The sequence below is a fragment of the Amblyomma maculatum genome, chromosome 2 (assembly GCF_055883805.1).
Source record: "Amblyomma maculatum isolate TAMU_Amacu chromosome 2, ASM5588380v1, whole genome shotgun sequence".
NCBI classification, from domain to species: Eukaryota; Metazoa; Arthropoda; class Arachnida; order Ixodida; family Ixodidae; genus Amblyomma; species Amblyomma maculatum.
Window position 1 is genome coordinate 159,194,036 of NC_139345.1, and position 23,503 is coordinate 159,217,538.

The following is a 23,503-nucleotide window of genomic DNA, read 5'->3' on the forward strand; positions in this document are numbered from 1 at the left end:
CTTGGAACGACTATAGGCACGTACCTCGCCTTGAAATTATCGGCAGATTTTGCTTTCCCTGCCAGGTATCCCCTTTTGCGAGAGTCAAAATGTAAACACTTCATTTGGCACAGGTGTGGCCGATACATAAAGGCGCCTCCTACGGAGAACCATTACGCATTATTCAATATCACCCCGGTAAACTCTCCTGTAGCATTTCCTTAGTGCACGACGTCGTATTGGCATGCTGCGTGACACTATCACTCACGGTCAGCTTGGCATCTTCGCTTGCGCTGTAATGACTCTGTGATAAAAGATTCGAGAGTTTTAGGAAAATGCGTTAGCTATGATAAGAAGACAATCGATGTCATGTCCAAGAAGACATTGCGTGAAGGTAATAGAATATATAAATCTCACAGCTGAGCCGTCTCGACAAAAAGACAGTGCGGTACGAAACTGAAATCAAAATTTAGAGCAGAGGAAAATGAGACGGGTTGACAAAAACTGTGACAGCATTACATAGAACCTTCCTTCTCTATCGCGATTTACAATTTTTGACACATCTCAAGAAACATTTTAAGAATATTTCGCTGTATATTTACAGATGCAAAATGAACTAGTTCCTTTTGATTTTGTTCCTTTATTATCTCTGCAGGCCAGCATTTTGGCACAAGCAGAATGGGCATTGGATGAAAATAGAGATACATCAAGACAACACACTCGAAGGTCTTTTCTGACAAAACACTAAAACAGGCTCCTGGTCAACTCAAGAAATGCTTAAAATTGCTTCCGAGCATTTCGATAACAGCGTCGGGCTCAAATAAACAAACAGGGGAAAAAGTGCATTCTGAAACGGTTCGCGGGAAAAAATACTGCACATTTGAGCGTTTGTTTGTAAAAAAATTAGAGCAGCTGAATGCCTTCCGGAGCTTCGCGAGCTAAGGGCCTTCACTCAATTGTGTAATTGGATATAAAGTTTGCCTGTGAGGCTGTTAACGAACTAAAACAAGCTGTATGTTCTCGTTTCAAGCTCTATGTCCTCAGATACCTGACCGCCTTTCCTTGTACCCGCTCAAATAATCTATCAGCTATTCTGTTATATTCCAGTGTGCGTCTAACAAGGGAAGTGTATACATCTATCTTGCTATTTCTTGGAGCATTTTTATGCTTCTTCTTTATGAACTACAATTTTTTTTAAATCCCTCGAACCAGTCGAAAGTGTGAGCAGACCATATAAAGTACTTAGGAGGCGTAACACCAAAGTGTGTCTGCGTCTAGATCTGTTAAACAGATTTACCACAAAGCACGCAGTGGAATGTACTGGGGTATTATTTACTTTTAATGAAGAGCAGCGAGGTTTTTGTTCTAGGTTGAGTTGCATTATCTAATGCGTGCGTCAGCATGTTTATGCTTCGGTATATTTCTCAAAAAAATAATAATCACTTGGAGATGAGATCTTCCTAAACATCACACGTTCGTCCGCAAAGAGATTGATGGACACATAGTCTCGAACAACATCTGCAAAATCATTTCTATAAAAAAATAACAACAGTGGTTTCTAGCACATTATACTGCGCAATACTTGATATAATTGGGCGAAAACTAAAATATCAATTTTCCACCCAACAAGCTACTGAGTGTTCATAAACCGACCACAATGTCATCGAATAATGCGATAAGGACGCATACTGTTTGACGTCAGCGCTTACTTTCTATGTGGTACATTCTCAGACGCCTGGCTTTAATCTCACAATATATATATATATATATGTGCTGTAATGACATTTTGTGTTACAGTTTTGAAGCCTTTTTTAAACCATGTTAATGTTCAGGTAAGCTATTATGATTGCTGAATAATTCGTGAATAAGTCTTGCAACATTTTGTTCGAAAAATTTGAAGCAAGTCCTCATGGTTGATACTAGACGGTAGTTTGATAATAGGAAAATCTTACTTTTTCTGTGATTTCCCACATCTAGGGTTTTCTCCAGTGGAAGGGCGTTCTTCCTGTATTATTATATAAAAAAATATGTAAGATTGCAACCATGACCCGGCGTAACGCCTGAATAATTCAATTGCTGTACTTTCATGCCCAAATAAAGTATTATGACCTTTAGAAGCGTTGCGAGAACACCTTGCTGGATAAATACAAAATCCGTGATAGGGACTATGTTCCTGCCGAAATAGATTGAAACCGGATAAGCTACAAAAAAAAAAAACACCCTGACACTAAAAATTGAATTCCTCCCCATTGCTGTGTACATTGAGTACAACTGCATCAACTTTTATTTTTGTTCACCGCTCTTATCAAAATGGAACCGAAGTTTTGGCCGGTCACTAGAATTAATAATGCACATGACTATGATTAAGCTGTTCATATCTAACATGTTTGACTTTGTATAATAAATCACGTTCCCCCTTTGCGAACTTTAAGTCTCTTTGTAGGTTTTAGATTTTATGTAGTATGAATAATATATCCGGTAATCCGTTGATTGATTATTCGCTTCTTGACCTTTTTAAATTGGCGAAAGGCTTAACGAAGCAATTTTTTGATATAGCAAAACTGCGGCTAAAAAGGCTGAACATCACAGCTAGAGACGCATCAAGGTACTCAGTCACTGCAACATGATCTGCGTGGCTAAAGTCCCTAACGGTACTCTTGTTCGAACATCTATCAATCCTAATGGTAAAAATCTTGATTGATTGATCTTCTAAAACTGGGATATCGAATAGTTGTAGGAAATGTCTCGTACAACCTTTACCGCTGCTTCTGTAAAGAAGTCACTAATGAATAGGTCTAGTATATTATCTCTATGGCAAAATCGTGCACAGGATGTTGGAGGTATATTGTCAGAACCTTTCCTGAAACCTTGTTTCAAGAAACACTGTCCATAGTTAAGTTTACTCCACTTCATGGCGGAGATTACAGTTCCCTGTAATCTGTACAATATTTACTGGGCAGCTTCAGAAGAGAATCATACACCTGTATTAGCATACATTAGCGCGGACCATGTGCAAGAAGAGGAAGGAATAGAGACCCGAAGAAGAGGAAGAGGACGTCTGTTCCTAGTGCGCGAGAACTGACTGCTGTACCGCTGCTCTATCTCTCTCGAAGTCTTCCGGACGTTTAAGCGAAATGTGCCTCACCGGCTCATTCTCGGGTGATATAGGAACTGTACAGATTTCTCACATTTGGATTATACGTGCATATGATCTATGTATCTTAAAAGAATACATGGCTTCTGCATGTATCGGTCATCAGCATCCGAGTCTCGGTAGACACATAAAGCAAGAAAGGCTGAACTCCGCTGTTCACCATAAAACGAAATATTTGAGACAGTTTATTCAAGATGTCATCTCCGGCGATTGTCATATCTTTGAATAAACTAAGCTAAGGTCGATCAAAATCTCCTGTTTTCCCCATTTTTGGAGTAAACCAGTTCCAGAGTCAGTACAATGTACGTCCTATATAGCTGAAATACCTAGCTGCTTTCACGCTGCGTGAGATAGATGCCCACTGTGGGTCTGGCAGTTCAGCAGCGTGTGCAAGAGCCCTTAAGCACGGCAGCTTTTGTAATTATGAAAGAGGAAACGTTATTGAAGCAATGCATATCCTTATTGCGAAGAAATATTTCCTCCACTCTCTGTAAGTTTATCTTCTTTGGGCAAATCTAATATGTTTCTTTGACGCCTGCATTCCGTTTCACTTCCTAAAACCAGTCACTTTATTCCAGCGTCTGCAACTGTGTACCGTCACCAGTCGGTTTATCACAGGGTTAAAAACGTTTTCGTTTTCAGCTAACCCTATTAGCTTTCAAAAGGTGGGCACTGAACTCCATACTTCCGCACTTCTGTCTCTTGACGCCTAAAATTTATTTGTCCATGTTTGAACATTCGGCGGAACATTATTGCAGCAGACGCGAAGGAAATGTTGCAAATAAAGAAAATAAACAATGGAGAAAAAATTATCTTTGGACCTAAGAATGCGCGCATAACCTCTAATTGCAACTCTATATGAGGGCCTAGTAATGAAGCTAATTCAAGGAAGCAATAACAATTTGATTCTTGTGTACGTAACGTGTGTACACAATAGTACAAATAGAGCAACTGAGCGTGCATTTAATGAAGTCAAAATATTCACCTAAAAGCCGACGTTTAGAATCCGTGTTTTAACCCTGTCTATTGTGTGGTCAAGTGGATGCAGCTGGCACAGATTCGGATTAATTGGAGAAATATGGGAGAAGCCTTCGCCCTGCTGTTGGTATAGTCAGGCTGATGATGATGATAGTGCGACCATTTTACTCCCTCTCCTCATTTCCAAACAGTGCTGATAGCCCTTTCTAACGTCTATTTTTACCCAGCCAGACATTGCAGCAAAAGAGATCGAAATGTCCGCTCAAAATCCAATTGATGCCCTTGCAAATTTTCATTAGCTTTCTAGGCTACATTAATATTGACTGCAACTGGCCTGGTGGTGTGACATTTTAATCCCGCCATATTTAATTTAGCTCATATTTCTCGCTTGTTAATTTTGGCCTTAGCCATTCTAAGCGTACTATCGTACTCACCATTCTCATGAAGTCGGTTTCGATTCGCGCGGCACTATATAAATATTTTTTTTAGTAATTCTTGCTGTGATCTCATGTGACTATAATTCCGTTACCAGATATTTTGGTGTTGTTTCTTATTACGAGAGAGAGAGAGAGCAACTTTTATTTAAAATGCCTGCAGAATCGGTTAGGCTCCCTCCAAGCAGGGAGGACGAGATGTTCCGCTATAGATAACTCAGCTGAGCTATCGCTGCAGATGAGCTTGCCAGAGCTTATGTTTTTTTTTTCTTTTTCAATTTGTGTTCGTGGAGTTTTTACATAATTTATTTTATGTTTTCGCCACTTGCCCCAGTAATGTGCTCTGAGGAATAAAATAAATAAATAGATAAATATTGGCTGCGTTCGGAAGTTTGCAAACCTGATCTTCCCAGAATACTAAAAGTAAAATACATATCACGAAGATGACGTTTCAGATGAAGATCATTGTAAAAACCAAGCCGTAAGCATACTATTATTTTTGATAAGGTTCCTTTTCGAGCGTGGCTCTGACAAAATTTATTACTATGAAAATGCGCCATGCGTATCTCCGCAAATATCCGGCGATCGGGTTCCAACTATTAATTAATCATCAGTAGCGTGCCTGCTGTGGTTTTGTTGCAGGCAGAGTGGCAATATGCTAAGAAAGGGCCTATTAACCTGCTTGAAAATGCCTACGTATATCCGTGAGAGAAAGCTTACGGGTGCTTTTCTCAGTGTCGCAGCAGCGATCCAGCGGTGAACGTATAACCACGCGCCATTAGCCACGGAAGTTCTTAGCTATCAGATTTCGAAAGTCAGACGCCGACGTCATATGTTTTGACTAGGAAGGGAGTATTCCTCTGTCGACAAACTCTATGGCGGCGTTCGTGCTGAGCACGTATGCACGCGTTGTTTGCGCAAATTTTTCGCCTTACGGCTTTTGCAATGAAATCGAAAAAGAACCCCAAAATATCGAAATGCTGAGCCTTTGGGGCCATGCCCAGTGCTATTTCAATGATATTAGGATACTTTGATGTTATTAAGAGTACAGCACATAACAAAACTGATGTGTTTGTAAACTACTTGAGCACGTATTTAACTTACAAGGGGTGCCCAAAAGTTAGTGCTTAATTTTTGTGCAGGCCACAGTATGAAAAATTTATAAATTCCCAAATTTTACATTACACATACCTGCTGGACGTTTATTACTTTTTACGGTGATCTCGGTATTTTCTGCCTTTATCACTCTGACACGTTAAAACGATATGTAGAGATGCTCAGCTAGAAGAGTAGAGGTATTTCACAAAGCATTATGTCACAGGCGTTAGCAGCTGGTATGCGCTGCGGACTCTTTCAGAAAACAAGACAACACACAAATTATGTGAGTACGAAGGCACACATGGGTGGTAGGGAACTAAGAGGCCGACATGATATGCTACGTTCTGAGCATCCGACAAGACCACGGAACGTGTGCCAGCATCGAAGGAATACTCGGTGATACTAGAAAGTTATAGAGGCTGAAGAATGAGATGTCGCCCGCCACACAGATCTCTCAACAGAGAGGAAGCTGCTATTTGGAGACAATTAAAGATTGGTACATACCCAAACCGACGCCTACTAAACAAAATGCGCCGCACTATATACGGGGACACTTGTCCTTGGTGCGACGAAAAATCCAATGCACAGATGTGGTCTCCAAAATACAAAACCCGAGTGCGGAGTAATGGGAGACTGTGCTGTTCAGCGCTGCGACGACCAGCAAGATCTAGTACAGAGAGCTCAACGAGCGGCAGTGGCCAGCGGAACCATGCACTGAGGGCAACCGACTATTAATATAACCGACAATTTATTACAGGTGGATAAGGTCGACGGAGAAGAATCCTGGGGATGCAACAAGGAGGCACTTCTAAACGCGCTTCAAAATTGTCAAAAAATAAGAGAGGAAAATCAATTTTCTTCTTCTTCCTCCACCTCAGAATAATGCTGTTAAACAAGGAATACTATTAAATTATGTTTTTGGTGAGCCGCTGGTGTGAAGGAAAGGACAGAGAAGTTAACCTAAACGAACTTTCTCAAAACTTAACAAAAGTGCTATGGAAGTCGTAAGGATGCCGTCGACATCGTCGAGCCTCGTCTTGTGATGTATTGGCGTGTTGAGTTTTTCGGCTGGATTTAATTTGGAACTCTAGCTTGCAGAGCATAACATTCGCTCTAAAAAGCAGATTGAAAGGTTTCGTGCGTCGCAGAAACAAGATATATATATATATATATATATATATATATATATATATATATATATATATATATATATATATATATATATTTATTTATTTATTTATTTATATATATATATGTGAGAGAGAGAGAAAAGTATCTTTAAAATAATCTCTACCAAATATAAAATGCAATAGATAGATGGTCGGTTCCCCTTGTCGATGTCTCCGTAGGCAGCAGATCAATGGCGGACTAGATTAATGAACTAGGCTTGCGTGGAAGGAGGAATTCGTTAAAGTGCCAACGAAAAGCGTTTTGTTCTAACTGGGTATCAGAAGGTACCTCATGAATCCTCTCAGCATTGCTAAATGTATTAGGCTCGCTTCAATGACGCCCAAGTAATCGGCGATGATTTAATCCACCCCCCTCCTTTGCAAGTTATTTTAAGCCATATGGCATAAAACAATGCTATCAGAAAAACATCGGAAACAAACAACACCCCTCCACTACTTCAGATCAGCGCAAGCAAGCGAGCAAGAAGCAGATTGTGGGGATTTTAGCATGGCTGAGCCTAGTAACAGGGCTTGCTTGTGAAATGTTTCATTTCCCTTATGAGAGGATGCGAGGCGGCGAAGATGGTGAACGCCGGCCTCAGTTAGTCAGCAGCCCAGTCCGGGCCGCCAAAGTGCCAGCCACCTAGCTGGCACGGCTTGGCCAGGGCCTTTGGAACCCCGACCGACGAGCACACGTGGAGGAAGGACTCCCAAGCCTCTTTAGTGGGGTTGGGATCGGGAGGGAAATGGGGACTAGATTGGACGTGCCTACATCATGTAGGATAGAGAGAAACAATTCTCTTCCCAATGTGGGCATTTGGGTTTAATATTTGGGTTGTAGCGAGCAGCTTGGGTTGGGCCCCAAAAATTGTTGGTCTGCAGTTGTCGCAGAACGCTTTCGTCGGCCTTCGACAGCCCATTCGCCGGAGGTGTTTACCGTTGGTGCCAAACTTTGCAGTCGTCAGTAAATTCTCGGCACCGTAGCAGCGGTCTGCCTAGCTCGTCATGGGGGATCGGAGGGTGGGTCCCCGGATGATAAGCGCGCGGGGAGCGGCGTTTGTCGCTTTGTTCCTTAGTAGTCCCTGATGGGCCGGCGCGCGCATGATGTACCTAGGCTGAGGTTCCACGTCGCGGACAGCATTGTAAAGAAAGCGGTGAGCCAGTGTGCCCACCTTACTGCGCATATAAATTTCACTGGCGAACCTCGAGTCGGCGATGATCGTTCGGCATTGGGGGTGAGAAACTGCGAGGGCAATTGTGACTTCCTTCTGCCAGGAGCCGTACCGCGCCGTCTTAGCGAGAGCTGCCTTAAGATCGTGAAGAGTGAAAGGATCATCCAGCTCTGCGTTTGGTTGCCCAGCATACTGGAACTCCGACCCCTATGGATCCTCTATGTGAGAGGTAGCGGGAGGAGAAATCGTCAGCAAGCTGAGTGGTAGTACCTTTGAAGGAGGCAGCCAAAAATTTAGAGAAAGGAAAACTTGAAAGAAGGATACGAATTATTTGAACCCCCGCGCACAAATCCGTCCCCGGCAACGAGGCGGCGCACGAGCTAGCCAGAGCTGTCTACTTCCGGGCAGCCGTAGAGCCGCCTGATTATGATGGCATGGACGAGAGGCTGCAAACGTATAAGGAAATCTTAGAACATTACAGACTGAGCAGAAGGTCCCTGCTACCACTGGACCGAACTCTAAATAACAAGGAGGCCGTCACTTGGCGGCGCCTGCAAGCTGGGAGTTTCCCAAGTTCCATCTGACTTTTCTGCACGCAAGTGGAGGAAAAGCCGCACGATAAATGCGAAACTTGCGGAGAAAGGGATACTCTGGATCATATAATCTGGCAATGCCCTGATTCCCTTGATGCCAAGGAAATCATAAATAATAGAGAAGCCTGGGCTCTGCAACTACGGAGGGAGTCCCCCGCCACCAGCGGCAAGCTATCCGCCTGGCGGCTGAAGCCGCGAAGAAACACTGTCGCTTCGCTTGTCTTCACGATCAGGGATCAAGACTTCGGGAGAACCGTGATGGAGGACGATGGACTCGACGGAAAACTTCGCGATATCAGCCGCTGTTGCAGAAGGCAAAGCTCGTGATTCGGCATACCGCGTGAGGTATTCCGTGGCAACAGCAATCCAGCGGTGTCCCTAGTTGGACGTAGGAAGAGGCTCGAGCAGGTCCATGCCTACCTGCTGGAAGGGAGTCATAGGCGGCGGGATAGCGTGAAGATGTCCTGCGGGTTGTACGGGCTATTACGTCTTTGACAATCACGGCTGGTTCTGGTATATTGACGAACAGTCTTAGCAAGTGTAGACAAGTAATACTTAGAATGAATTCGTGCGAGTGTTTGGCTGTATCCCAAAAATTCAAATTGGGACGCCATGATAGGCCTCCATAATTTCATTACGTAGGTCAGCCGGAGCAACCAGTAGCCAATAAGCCAATACGTCGCACTCGCTGTAAAGTTCTTTTAGTATAATACATTGTTGCGAAGGCGTAATGCGGGTAGAACGTGCAGTAGACACGTGGAGTGGTGCCTCCTTGATCTTCGAGATGGGCGATCACTTCACAGAGTTCAGTGTTGTGCGCTGCCGCGCTGCCATATCGACCATGCTCGTGGCTCCTGAAAAAGCGTCTTCATAGTCGTCGTCTTGACCATCAGATGCTGGTTCCTTAGAGTCTCTCGAGAAGCAGTTGGCATCTGTGTGCCTGCGACCGAACATATGAACTATGGTAGCATCGAATTCTTGCAATCGAAGGATCCATCGTGCAAGTCGCTCTGAAGAGTCTCCCACAGTGCTGAGCCTTCATAGACATTGATGATCGGCAACCACCTGAAATGGGTGTCGGGAAAGTAGGGTCCACGAGGCATTATTTTTCAGTGGTCGAGTAGTTAAGTCTCTGTCTTCGATAATGTTCGACTCGCGTAAGTGATTACACGCTCGGTCCGGTTCTGTTTTTGAATGAGCACGGCTCCGAGGCCCTTGTAGCTGGCGTCTGTATGAACTTCAGTCTCGGTGTCATGGTCAAAGTGTTCGAGTACAGGGGAGGTCTGTAAGCTCTGTTTAAGGCGGTCGAATGCGCGCTACTGTTCATCCGACCACTGGAAGCTGACGTTTTACTTCGTGAGAAAAGTAAGTGATGCAGTGACATGTAAAAAGTTGAAACCATAGCGGATATAGTAAGCGCAGAGACCCAGAAACCTCCGCGCGGCATTCTTGTCCGATGGTGTGGGGAAGGAGGCGACGGTGACTGCTTTAACGTGATCTGGACGGAAATCTGTGCCACTGACGATGTGGCCAAGAAATTTTAGTTCACCGTACCCAAACTGGCACTTTGTTGTCTTCGGAGTGAGACCTGCGCGCTTCTTATAGCTTGTAGTACTGCTTTCAGGCGAAGAAGATGATCGGAGAACGCGCTTGAAAAGATTGCTAAATTGTAAAGGTAGACCAGGCCAGTTTGCCACTTGCGTCCGGTCAAGACGGTGTCCATAATGCGCTGAGAGGTTACTGGAGCGGCATAACTTTAAACACATACAGACCATCCGGGGTGATAAAAGCAGTCTTCTCTCGGTCGCGCTCATCAGCTTAGATTTGCCGGTAACCATTTTCAGATCGAGGGATGAAAAGTAACGGGCATGTTGTAGATGATCAAGTACGTCATCAATGCTAGGAAGGGGATAAACATGCTTTTTGATAACGTTGTTGACGCGGCGAAAATCAACATAGAATCAAGGAGGGCTATCCTTTTTCTTGACTGTGCCACTGGAGCTGCCCATGGGCTGTGCGGCGGTTGGACTATATCGTCGGCCAGAATTTCGCGCACTTGATTCTGAATGATTTCGCGTTCTTTGAAGCAAACCCGGTAAGGCGACTGACGAACAGGGTGAGCATCGCCATCTGTAATTATTCTGTCTTTGGCAATTGTCGTATTGCGAACTCCGAATGACGTGGAGAAGCAGTCTTGGAACCCCGCAAACAGCGCTATCAATTCGACTGTCTCGCTCACAGAGAGATTCGGCCTAATGCTTACACCTAAACGTGAACCGTTCAGCTGCGAAAGAAAGGTGCACTTTCGGAAAGGAAAACTACTTGAATAAGGGCGCTAATGCTCTAGATGGTACCAAGAGCAGTGCCTTTCGCAAGGTGCTGTGCAGTGCCGCGAAAGTTGGTGACAAGGACGTGTGCGCAGCCAGTATTCAGCTGCGCGAGACCTCAAGCATAGCCAAAGCTCCATCCGAGAACCAGCTGACCACTTCCTTCAAGTAGAACTTCGCCAAAAGTAGCATGCTCGGACGTGCCATAGAGAAACGCGCTAGACTGAGGCGGTACATCACGTGCCCGCCAAGACGCGTGCCGTGTACACTTGGGGCTTTGTTGGTGCCGATGTATATGGAGGTCGACGAAGCGTGAAGCGGCGGTCGATAAATTCGATTAGAGCGCTACAATCGTTCAAAAAATCCATGCCGAGATTAATGTCTCTGCAATAATTCGATAGTACAACGAAGGTGACCGGGCACCTGAGGCCGTCAATCTCAATACGAGCAATGCATCTGCCGATTGGTCTCACGAGGTGGCCTCCAGCGGTTCGGATATCAGGGCCATCCCACTGCGCCGTTACCTTGCAAAGTCGGTGGCATAGCTTCCCACTGATAGCAGAATAATCTGCACCGGTGTCAACGAGTGCCCGTCGCGTCGTATCCGTCAATAACAACATCACGATCATTGTACACTGCGCCGGGAGGGTCGTCGGAAGCTCCTTCGGTAAGTTTGTCTAGAAGTTCATTGAGAGTTTCATCGGGACGGTCGGCGCGAAAGTCGCCGTAAAGGCTGTCGGGTCGCTCATCGGTTTGGGGGGGGGGGGGGGGGGGAGGCTCACCTAGAGGCTCTTTAACAGGAACGGGGTCGGCAGCGTCACCTCCACACGTCGACGGGCTTAGTTTTCCCGACGATGGAAGAGGCTTTCCCGCCGATTGCTGCGAAAGGGAGAATCGTACCGGTGGGGCGATGGCGAGCGAAAGTCGCGACGTGAATACCGGTCGGATGGTGGGGAACGGCGCAGATATACCGACATGTCACGGGGCTTCTCGTAGAACTCCGGACGGGGAGCATTCCGCTGGAAGCTGCGGAATGCGGACGAAGATCGTACGCAGGATACGGGGTTATGTAGGCAAGTACTGACGGCGAACAGGCGACGGTAGTGGCTGCTGCAAGCGGCTAGCGACTAGCGATGGAGGCGTATGTCTGAATGGGATGAGTTGGGGAAGAAGCAACGGAGCACTGTGGATAAAGGGCCCATTGTACGTCTTCGCGGACAGCGTCCGTGAGGGTGCAGGATGCCGTACCATCAGCAGGAGAAAGCAGCTGCCGTATTTCTTCTCGTACAACTTCGCGGATGATCTCGCGCAGGTGCACGGTCTCGAGGGTATCGACCGGAAAGCGAGCAGCTGAAAGGTTCGAAACGTTGGGACCTCCAGTAAGGCCGGCGTCTCCAGCAAAGCCACTCCCGTCCACTCGCGTAACCAAGGCTCGCTCGATGTTCATCGCCCTTGTTCAAATTGTGCCACTGTATTCGGCGGATCTCGAATAAGCGCGCCGAAAATGTCACTCTTGACGCCCCGCATGATTGCGTGCATCTTTTTCTTCCTCGGTGGCATGGCGGTCTGCCCAGCCGCTAAGTCGTAAGACGTCTTGAACACAACGTCTCACTGTTTCATCAGGTCGTTGTACTCTCGTTTGCAGCAGGTCTTCTGCTCGCTGTCGCCGACATTGATCGGCGAACGTCCTCCTCAGCTCTTCTACGCGGACATTGTAGGATGTTAGGGAGACCTCATGACTTTCAAACCAGTACCGAGCAGTACTGTCCAGGCAAGAATACAGATTTTATTTATTTATTGCATGGTTCTTTTCACAATGCTCACTGTGACCGGAAAGAAAAACAAAATGTGTCATGTGTGTAACTGGTGGATATGGGGTACAAAAACAGGTTCACAGCAGTTTATTATACACTTTAGTGTTTACTCAGAAGTGCGTCTGTAAACGCATCAAGTGTGGAGCATTCAACAGTTTGGGCATCCAATGCATTCCAGTTGCGTGCCGTTCTGGGACAAAAAGAGTTTTTGTACACGTTGGTTTTACAAGTGAAATCCTTGAACTTTTTGCAATTGTATGATGGAGTAGTACGCACATTTGCGGGTTGGATGTATCGGTTTTTGTGGATTCATGTTTTGTCATTGTGGAGTAAGCACTAAAACTTTAGTCTTTCACCGCATCCGCGTGATTCCAGTGTTTCTAATTTAGCAGCCTGCAAGAGACAGGTGGGGGACATGTGCCAACTATAGCAATTGTAGATAAACCTCGCGGATTTGCGCTGAACATTTTCTAGTTTCGCTATGTTTGTTTTTGGGAAGGGGTCCCATACAGTGGCTGCGTATTCCAAAATTGGTCTAATCTAAGTTTTGTAGGCTAGTAGTTTTATTTGTGGTGGGGATTTTCCGAGAGTTCTTCTTAGATATCCCAGTCGCTGCATTGCTTTATTTTTAATATATTCTATATGCTGGTTCCAATTAGGGTCAGATGTTATTATGATTCCCAGGTACTTAAAAACTTGTCACTGTTGCTAGGTAATGGTTTCCTATTTATTATTCAAAGATTAGTGGATCTTTCTTTCGAGTTACAGTCACTGTAACAGTTTTGTTAGTGTTCATGGTCATTTGCCATGTAGGACACTAGGTCTGTAATTTAGGGAGTTATGAGTTTAGGGTCTCCTGGTCATGAGAGGTGGATATTTCGTTGTAGAATATGCAGTCATCTACAAAAAGCTTTATTTCTACTGGTATGTCTGCAGTGATATCATTAATGAAGAGCGAAAGCAGGACTGGCCCCAAAACGAAGACTTGCGGGACACCCTACTCAACTGGTGAAAAATTGGAAAGCACATCTTCGATGCTGACGGCCTGATATCATAAGAAAGATTTGCTTCAATCCAAGAAAGTAACTTGTCATTTTTAAAGATCGGTTTTTAACTTAAGAAGTAGCTTTTTATGGGATACGCGATCAAAGGCTTTTTCAAAGTCGAGAAAAATGATGTCAATTTCACCTTGTCTATCTTGATCAGATGCAAGGTCATCAACTGTTTCTAGCAGTTGTGTTACAGCTGATAGTCCTTTGCGGAAACCGTGTTTCGCATCATTAATAATCTGATTGTCTTCGACACAAACTGATACGTGCTTGGATATGATGTGTTCGAGCATTTTAGCGCATGTACAAAGCAGTGAAATGGGCCTATATGACACAAGAAGTGAGGTACTTCCTGTTTTCGGCACGGGAATGATTCTGCTGTATTTCCAGTCTTGTGGCAGCTGTGCATACTGTACAGACATGTTAAAAACTGGGGCAAGGTATTTTGCACACCATTCAGCAAAGCGTACGAGAAATGCGCTTGATATCATGTCGATGCGTGGCGATTTCGTAACGTCTAAGTTAAGCAGTGAAGCTAAAACGCCTTCCTCACTTACATTCAAGTCTGTGATGGCCGGCATTTCCTCGAAACAAGCAACGCCGGGCGCTGCACAATCACTTGAGTGAATACGGAACAGGAGTAGTGTTTAGTGTTTCGGCGATTTTCGGTTTGTCCGTCACAGCGACCTCATTTATGCGAACGCTAGGACAAATTTTATTTGCTGGCGCAATGTGACGTCAGAATTAATCTGGGGGCGAGAGAAGAAAGTTTTTTCAGTGTGATGCTTTGGTAATAGTGCTTCGCTGCCTTAATTTTGTTGCTCCGTATTACCCTGGTGGTTCATGCGCGCAGTCTCCGTAGAAGGGACGCGCTGTCCTGACGAGGCAAGTTGCATCTTGAAGTGCGTTGGCCGCCTTATTCCAGCCGAATAGTAGGATCTGCGTGAACAGAAGAAAGGATTCGATATGGCTTTATCGGCGCGCCAGCTGACGTGCCCACTGACATGCGCCAGCTGACATTTTCTAGAGAGTGTTCGGCCTTCCAATCATTGTGGCGGGCCACATGTTCGTACTGTTCTCAACCAGTCCTCTACATCTTCGGAGGCATCGCCATGGAACGTGGCTTCCGTACGAGGATTCATCGGTAGATATACCATGGACGGTGCGAGAAACGAGTCCGTCTGCTGACATTGGGTCATGGTATTCCGGGCCATTGTAAGTCGTGGAGAACCGGAGTTCGTCAACAGACCAAATTCGGGAGCAAACCCTTGAAGTCACTGTTTGGCACGTATCAAGACCTACTCGCCGAGGAGGCGACGGCTGAAACTTGAAGGCGGACTCAGAGTAGCGGGCGTTGAGGTGATGTGCTGCAGTTGCCCTGCAGCTGCACTAGAATGTTACGGGTTTTTGTGCTACCCGGACGGCAGTACAGGACAGGTTCAGAGGATGGGGTCGGGGCGCTGGGGCACAGCCAGTGAGCAGGAGCTCGACCAGGTAAAGCAGCGGCGGCCCAGAACCACAAGTTTTCCGCGCGATCTCCCTCTTCTTTTCATTCACGACTGACACGGTTAGCACGGGTGACAATATTACAAACATTTCCACTTTGTACCACCCTTCAATTTGTATTATGAAATAATGCTTATTTCAGATTATTGCCAGATGTCCAAATTATTTTCTTTATATGCACAAATAATCCAGCATCGATCCTACAGCACACAGAATACCCCAAATGAGGCAGAAAATAGCGATTTCTGCTACCCAATCGATAGCCACCAATTATGTTTTAAACTGAGTTCTATTTAACATTCTGGAGCCAGCACGCCTTCTCCAGTAGCCTAGCGGGAAAACAAAAACTGTGGAGCTGTGCCGTTTCAAAGGCCTTAGGTGAATTTTGAAACTATACAAACTTTCATAGGTCTAGAAAGAAGTGCCAAAGCAAAAAACACTCCTAAAATTCGCTAGCGTTAAATATCGATTGTATGTTAGCCTCGGCGTAGACATGAGATCAAATACAACATTATTCGAGTTGGCATCTACGTATTTTGTTTTTCAACTGTCTAGTTAGCTATACTCCCGGACATTTTCAAGTGGCTATGCAGCCAAGGCTAAAGGGTGAAGTTTTCTTGACGGGGTTAGAGAACAAAATGGTTCTGGCATATCTGGCTACATTTAAGGGCTCGGTTGCAATTCCCAAACCAACTTCCATCAAATATCTACGTAGCGTCCTCAGGCTGTACTCTTAAGTTAGTCGCTTTATAAGAAATGTTTCTTCCATCGCTGCTCCCTTCACAGAATTTCTGTCCGGCAGTTGCGACCTCTCGCTGTGGTCGCCAACGTGTGACGATGCCTTCAATACTTTGCACCACATCCTCATGATGCCGCCTGTCCTGCGTCGCTTCAAGACCGCAGCGCTTATCAAGGTCCACATGGACACCAGTGGTGTTGGTTTAGGCGTTGTGCTGGCTCAGCGCAAATCAGGCTATGTTGAATACGTGATCGCCTAATCTAGTCATACACTCACGAAGACTGAATCCAATTACTCTGTTACCGAAGGGTGCTTAGCCACTATTTGGGCTCTTATTAAATTCCGCCCTTACTTCTATGGCCGCCCTTTTGAGGTCCACATGCTCTCTACGTACGTCGCCTCCAATCACTCAAATTTGGACCTCGTTCTTCCGTATGTCTTTCTGGAGGCCTTTCTGGTTAGCATCGATGCCTTCCGTCCACATCCCTATCTAAATCTACCGCAACATAGTCTACTACTGGCTTCGCTCCTTTCTTTCTCCTCTACGGCCGTCACCTATGGCTTTCTTCACCGAAAGATCCATCCTGCAGACTGGCAAGATGGGCTCCTCGCCTTCAGGAATATGATGTCAGCACTGTTTAACGCTCCGGCCGCAAGAATCATGACGCCGATGCACTTTCCCGCTGCCCTCTTAGAGCTGAAGTCGCGAGCCTTTCCTCTTCAGACAATTCCCCGCCATCGCTTCACTTCAATGACATGCCATCAGCGCAGCGGAAATATTCTTGGATAACTTCTCTCCTAGATTTTATCTACAATCGTACGGCTGCTTCTCCAATGCGTGCTCTCCACCACCATGCTTCCCAATTCGCCATTCCTGATAACCTCCTCTACCGCCGCAACTACTGCGCAGGTGGCTACGAGTAGTTGCTCGTTATACCCCGGCAGCTACGTTCACAAACCTGTGAATATTTTCACGCTGACCTATAATCCGGTCACGCGGGCGTATTCAAGACATACACTCGTCTCCTGCTACTATTGGCGGGGCATGCACACCTTTGTTAATGTCGCAAGCCATCTCCTCCACATTCTGCTGGAGAGTTTCTGCCGTTACCCTACCTACTACGCGCTTTCTACCGCGTCGGCATTGATTTGTATGGGCCGCTTCCCTAAACAGCACCCGGCATCCGCTGGATTATCGTAGCCGTTGATCATCTGACGAGGTATGCATAGACCACCGACCTTCCATTTTACACAGCGTCAGAGGTAGCTTCTTTGATTTTGCAAATTTATTGTTTGCCAAAGCGCACCTCGAGAGCTGCTCAGCAACAAAAGACGCGTTTTCTCCAGTGAGGTTGTGAAAGCCAAGTGCAACATTGTTTACAGAACCCTCACCCCCTTCCCCCCTATCATACCCAGACTAATCACCTCACTGAGCGTTTCAATCCTACCCTTGGCGACATGCTCTCTATGTACGTCGCCTCCAATCACTCAGAGTGGGACCTCATCCTTCCGTATGTCTTCCCGAAGGCCTTTCTGGTTAACATCCCTGCCTTTCGTCCTCATCCCTATCTAAATCTACCGCAACACAGTCTACTACTGGCTTTGCTCCTTTCTTTCTCCTCTACGGCCGTCACCTCTCTGCTACAATCGACACCATACTGCCATATCAGACTGACATGTCCGAGTATACTCTTGCGTCTCACGCCGCCCAGCATGTGAGAGACGGTCTACAAATTGCCCGCGCATTCATGGCTAACAGCCAGTACCGCCATAAATCCAATCATGACAACTAACACTCGCAACCGCCCTTCTCGTCTGACGCTCGTCTGTCACTGTGGATGCCTTCCAACGCAACTGGGCTGTCTTCAAAATTTCTTGCTAAATCGTATAACCCATACTGTGTTCTAGAGCGCACCTCTCCGATTCATTATGTGGTGGAACTTCTTACGCCGTCTCATGACCTGCTATGGTGTGGACGCGAGTTGTTCACGTCCAGCGCCTCAAAACCTGTTACGACGCTGCCGTCTTTTTTAGTCGATGTTTATTGCCTCAGGGCATCAGTAGGGTATGAGATGAAGGATGAAGAAATGATTAAATGAATGGAAAAAGTTGGGTGATTTTATGAAGTCCAGGAGTGAGCGATGATGAGGTCCCTGCGTCCAAGCGACATATGAGGCGGGATTGGCTGCTGAAAGGTCAGCTATCCTCAGGTGCTGGATTCGTGTTGGTTTGAGTTCTGGGCAGTCCCACAGCAAGCGGTGGATGTCGGGCTCAACGTCTTCATTTTTGCAGATCGGGCACCCTGGGCGGGAATATGTGTTGGAAGTATGACCACGTCCTAGTGACAGCTGGTGTGAGGGCAACACCGACCCGGATCCTCCTAAGCGCAAGCTCCTCTGCGCGGGTGAGACCGCGGGGAAGGGATACCGCACGCGGAGGAATAAGTGCACGTGTGCGGCGCCGAAGGGGCTCCTTTCTTGATAAAAGGAGGGTAGCGTCGTCCCCTTCAAGGAACCGTGAGATTGATGCGTCTTGGTTAACGAGGCGCGTCGATAAATCAGCTTGACTTTGGGAAGCCAGCATGTCCCGTGGGATCCACTCAATGCGTACTAACTGCGGTATGCGTGCCGCAAGGTGGTGATGTCTCAGCAAATTTTAGGGCAGCGGCTGACACGTCGGAGCAAGAGTACTGATTGAAGTGCGTCAGTGCGGATGACAACGTGGGCTGCAGGGGGTATGGTTATGGAAGCCACGGAGCAGAGTGCCTCCTGAACTGCCGCGAGCTCAGCGCAGAAAGTTGTAAGTGGTTCCGAAAGCTGAAACGTAGTGGTCTGATTCAGGCTAGGTCTCCGCGGACAGTAGATTGCTGTTTTGGCTTTACAGCCTTGCAGGCTTCCATCTACCTACAATACTATGGAATCTTGAGGCAGGTGAGTATCTTGATCTTCATATTTCTGGCGAAGCAACGATGCCGAGTTGGCAGACGTTAGTCTGCGGATACTAGTTGGCTTGTTGTCTCCTAACTGTACAAATTTTTAGGGAGTGAAACTGGTGCAGGTGGCTCAAGAATAATGTGTGACGTTGCATACGCCCTCAGTGCTAGCGTGGAATGTGACAAAGTGGCCTTGAGTATAGAGCTGCGCATTCTCCTGTAACGTTATGACCGGTGTGAGTCGTGGAAGGCGTGTTATGGTCCTCATAGCTTCTCGATTTGCGGCTTAAAGGCGGCCCCATTGTGCTCTTGTAAGATGCTGGAACTGGGCCTGATAAACAATGCGTGGCTGCAGAACCGCTTTCACTAACTGGCATGCAACAGACGAGCCAGCGCCACCCGGTTTAGGTACAATTTGTCTTAATGAACTCATAGTTTGAAGTGCTTGCTTTTTTGCCTGAGAAGGCCAAGCAATCGCTGATCCTAATTGGTGAATTAAGCCCAAAATTTTCAGGCTCGGGCTTTCTTGCAGTGGAGTGCCTGATAGAGAGAGGCGAATTGGATTTGAGGTAAGTATACAGCGTCCCCATTGGTTGGCGACTGGCGTGTATGTAGTTTTACACACAGAAAGTTGAAGGCCAATGGAGGATGCGTAATCGGAGGTTATGTCTAATGCTGACTGAAGGGCGGCCTCTTGAGTGAGAAGATCATGATGAGTTCTCCATACCGTAATATCATCTGCGTATTGCAAAAACTTGATTGTAGGGATATCACATAAGCGCCACGCCAATGGGATGAAAGTAATATTGAACGATGTTGGAGACAATACTGATCCCTGAGGCACGCTTACGTATTGAAACGAATGAACTAACTGTGTCACCACTGAGGCATATTGTAAATTTTCTTCCGTCCAAAAATGATGCGACAAAATTGCGTACTCTCGGAGGGAGATGAAGCATATCAACGGCATTCAGGATTGCATCATGACTGATGTTGTCATATGCCTTTTCAACGTCCATTGCTAATATATGGTACGTACATTGCGGCTGCGGGTAGATAATAGAACTGTTGATGCCAAGACCGCCAACCCGTCCTCTGTACCTATGTATGGATGAAATCCAATTTGAGCAGGGCCATAAAAACCGTACTGTTCAAGCCACCAAGAAAGTCGTGTGGCTAGCATTTTTTCTGAAAGCTTGCAAAGCGTTGATGTTAAGGAGATTGGTCGTAAGTTGGCGAGGTCTGTTGGAAGCTTCCCAGGTTTGCGAATAGGGTTCACGACAGCGGTTTTCCAGATCTCGGGTACGACACCATCAAGCCACACTTTGTTTTTGTTGTCAAGTATTTGAGGGAGTGGAGCAGTACTAAGATTCTTGTAAACCTCATACTGAATTTTATCCAGGCTCTGCGCTGGTTTTCGTTTCGCATCGTCAATTGCAGCCAGCAGGTCAGACATCGAAAAGGGACTCGCCATTCTATCTGTGTCGACAGCAGATGATAGTTTCCATGCGTCTGCAGGGATACCTGCCAAAGTAATATTTGCAGCTGAAGGAGGCAATAAATCGTATTTTGGAAAGAAGTTCGACCCGCTTCTTTGGCGAAATCGCCCGGCGACAGATTAGCCGCAATTCATGCTGTTGCTGCTGTGTCAGTAGAACGACGACCGTGTTCCATTGCACGAAACGTTCGCCAGAGTGAGGAATTCGAGGATGTTTAAGAAAATATATCCCACCATGCATGCCACTGGCGTCGTGAGAGATCGCGTTCATATCTCTGAGCCCTCACAGTAAGATAATTGAGACGTGTACGTGCCTTCCCAGAAGTAGGGTCTCGCGTTGCAGCCAGCTCAGCTTGACGGCTGGCTGCCCGCAAGTCAAGCAGGCCGAAATCTAGTGCAGGTCGACCTACATAAATCCAGGTAGTAGTCGTAGCGCTGTTTAGTGTTCTTTGTACACGATCAACAAGGAGTGACGACGAATCTGAAGACATACTGTCGAGACATAAACGAAAGCCGTCCCAGTTGATCACAGAACATTTGCGGCTTAAAGGGCGGAGAAGGGAGGGATGGAGGGCGATGATGATAGGGCGGTGATCACTTCCCCAGCAGTCTGGCTCCATGTGCCATGAGGGAGTTTCTGCGCCAAACCACCACGTCAAGTCTGGAGCATAGGCAGCACTACGTATGTGACACACAGGCCGTGTTGCTGTCCCAGAGGGATTCAGCAGAACAAACAGGGCAAGGCATCAGTGAAGGCGTAACGCACACGCCTACCGCGAGGGCTTGCAGTCGTATACCCCCAATCCAGGTGAGGGGCGTTAAAGTCGCCTCCGACTAAAATTGGACACCCGGGGTATCGCCGACTGACACTTTATAACCAGCCAAGATTAATACGGGAAGAGGCGCCTCCAGCTGGTCTAACTTAATATGAAACAAGCAGAAGGTTTCTTTCAGAAATTTCGCAGCAGCTGCTACTACCTCTTGGTATTATGTGCACCAGGTTTCGAGAGAAAGGCGCACATGAGGAATACGCGTTTCAACATATACCGCCGCCTTTCCCGGGGGAGAAGCAGTCAACACGCGACGGTCGGTCATTGAAGGAGAACACGTAGCCGCTGAAGCCCGGAAGTGATGGCAAGGCGTTCGTTTGCTGTAGTAACATAGCCCATACCTGGAGCTTGTTAAATCACAGTCGGGTCTTGAGTTCGCCCACCTTCGTGGAAATGCCTCTACAGTTTCACTGTAGTACACCAGGACGACCGGAATTCGCCATTTTCGTGTGCTAGTCCGAGCGCTGCAGTATCAGATGTCAGGTTGGACAACTGGTTGACCATATAGCGTAGCAGCGCTGATGAATAGTTATCATTGGGCGTTGTGGTAGACTGGAAAGAGGCAGCAAATGGCCCTGCTGCTCGGAATGAAGACGGCGGTGCTGGGCAATTGCTAGATCTGGCGGTTACTTCTGCAGCTCGCCGACGTCGCGCAAGCATTTCACGGTGTTGTCGGAGCTTAGAGACCTCTGCTAAGAGGAGATTGATTTGTTCATCCACTACAGCCATATCGTCGTCTGGTAGATCAGTACGCTGCTGTATTGGCTGTTGTCGACAGCGTTTCTTGAGAACCGTATGGTTAGACTTTGTCTTAGCTGGAGTTCCTCACACCGTAAGTCGGAAGAATGGCTCCTCTTCGTCCGGCGGGTAATTGTGAACAGGAACAAGTACGTGGGGAGCATTTCAGTCAGTGGCATTGTTATCGCTGCGCGTGTTGGACCTGACTGCTTGCTGTCGCTGTGTTCGCCGGTGATCTTCCCAGTCAGAGTACCATCAAATAAACCCTCATCTTACACCTTATTTACTTGAAATAATATTTGTAGAGACCACAACTTATCAGAATTGCGTTTTTACACCATTGATCGGCAAAATTCCGCACTCCCAAGATAACAAAAAAATGGCGCTCAAGCCGAAACGCCGCCATGATGGGCCTCCTGGCGGTCAGCCTCTACAGGAAATCTCCAACACCGAGAACCCGCTTACAGGAGGTGCTGAAGAACGTCCATCGAAGGTGTCGCCACCACACGGCGGACTGGCGAAACAAGCGACTGAAGCGTGCGGTGATACCAGGGCCTGGTCAACGCAGTCAAAAACGGACACCAGGTGAGCGGTTTGGGTGGAGCTGCTTCTCTCTCCCCCTTTCCACTCCCTTCCCAAGGGCGCGTAGCGCCGAGCAAGATCAAATAGCAGCACTCAGGGCCCAAAACGAGATGCTGCTTAAGAAAATTAAAGAACTGGAATCGAAAATTACCGAGCCTTCTCCGCCCTCGCCTCCCGCGGCTGAGGTAATGGAGAGTAAGCTCGTGGTGCCGAAGGCGGTAACAAGCTTGGAGGCCGCATTAGAGGCCCGCTTCGGGGCCACAGAGGCACGATTAATTGTTATAGAAAATCAAATTTCAATGATGGTCACCGCCATCTCCAAATTGGAAGAGACAATCCCCCCGATGATTGCTATACAAATTGCGCATTCCTTTCGCTCCTCGCGCAGGCCCGCCGGTCCTTTACCCGGACGTCCTAACAAAACTTCTAGACGTACCCCTGAGGTAGATGATGACAACTACTCGCTCTCCGGTATGGATGATACCCCCCTTCCCGCGAGTGTTGGCTCCCAGAGCAGCATCGCTACAGCCCCTTCTCAGCCTAAATGACCATGGCGAGCAGCCCTAAATCAGGCGCTCCCCAAGAACCAATTCGGCCACCCCCGTCCAAATTTTTCAATGGACCTGTCGGGTCTTCCGTTCCCGCGCAAAGAGGGCGGATCTCCGACTTTACCTTTCAACTTTCGACTCTCTTTCCGCGGTGGTTGCCCTCCAGGAGCCATAGAGTGGCGTCACCGCACAAATTACATCACCTTTCAGCAGGACCGCTCTTCCTGCGTCTACGTGCATAAAAATTGTACGGCTACTCTAGTTTACTTGGAACTTCACACTGAATATTCCTACGTGATGGTGACACTTCTTCCGCCCAAGAAATAAGATGCACCACTCCACGTACTCAACATCTACTGGTCC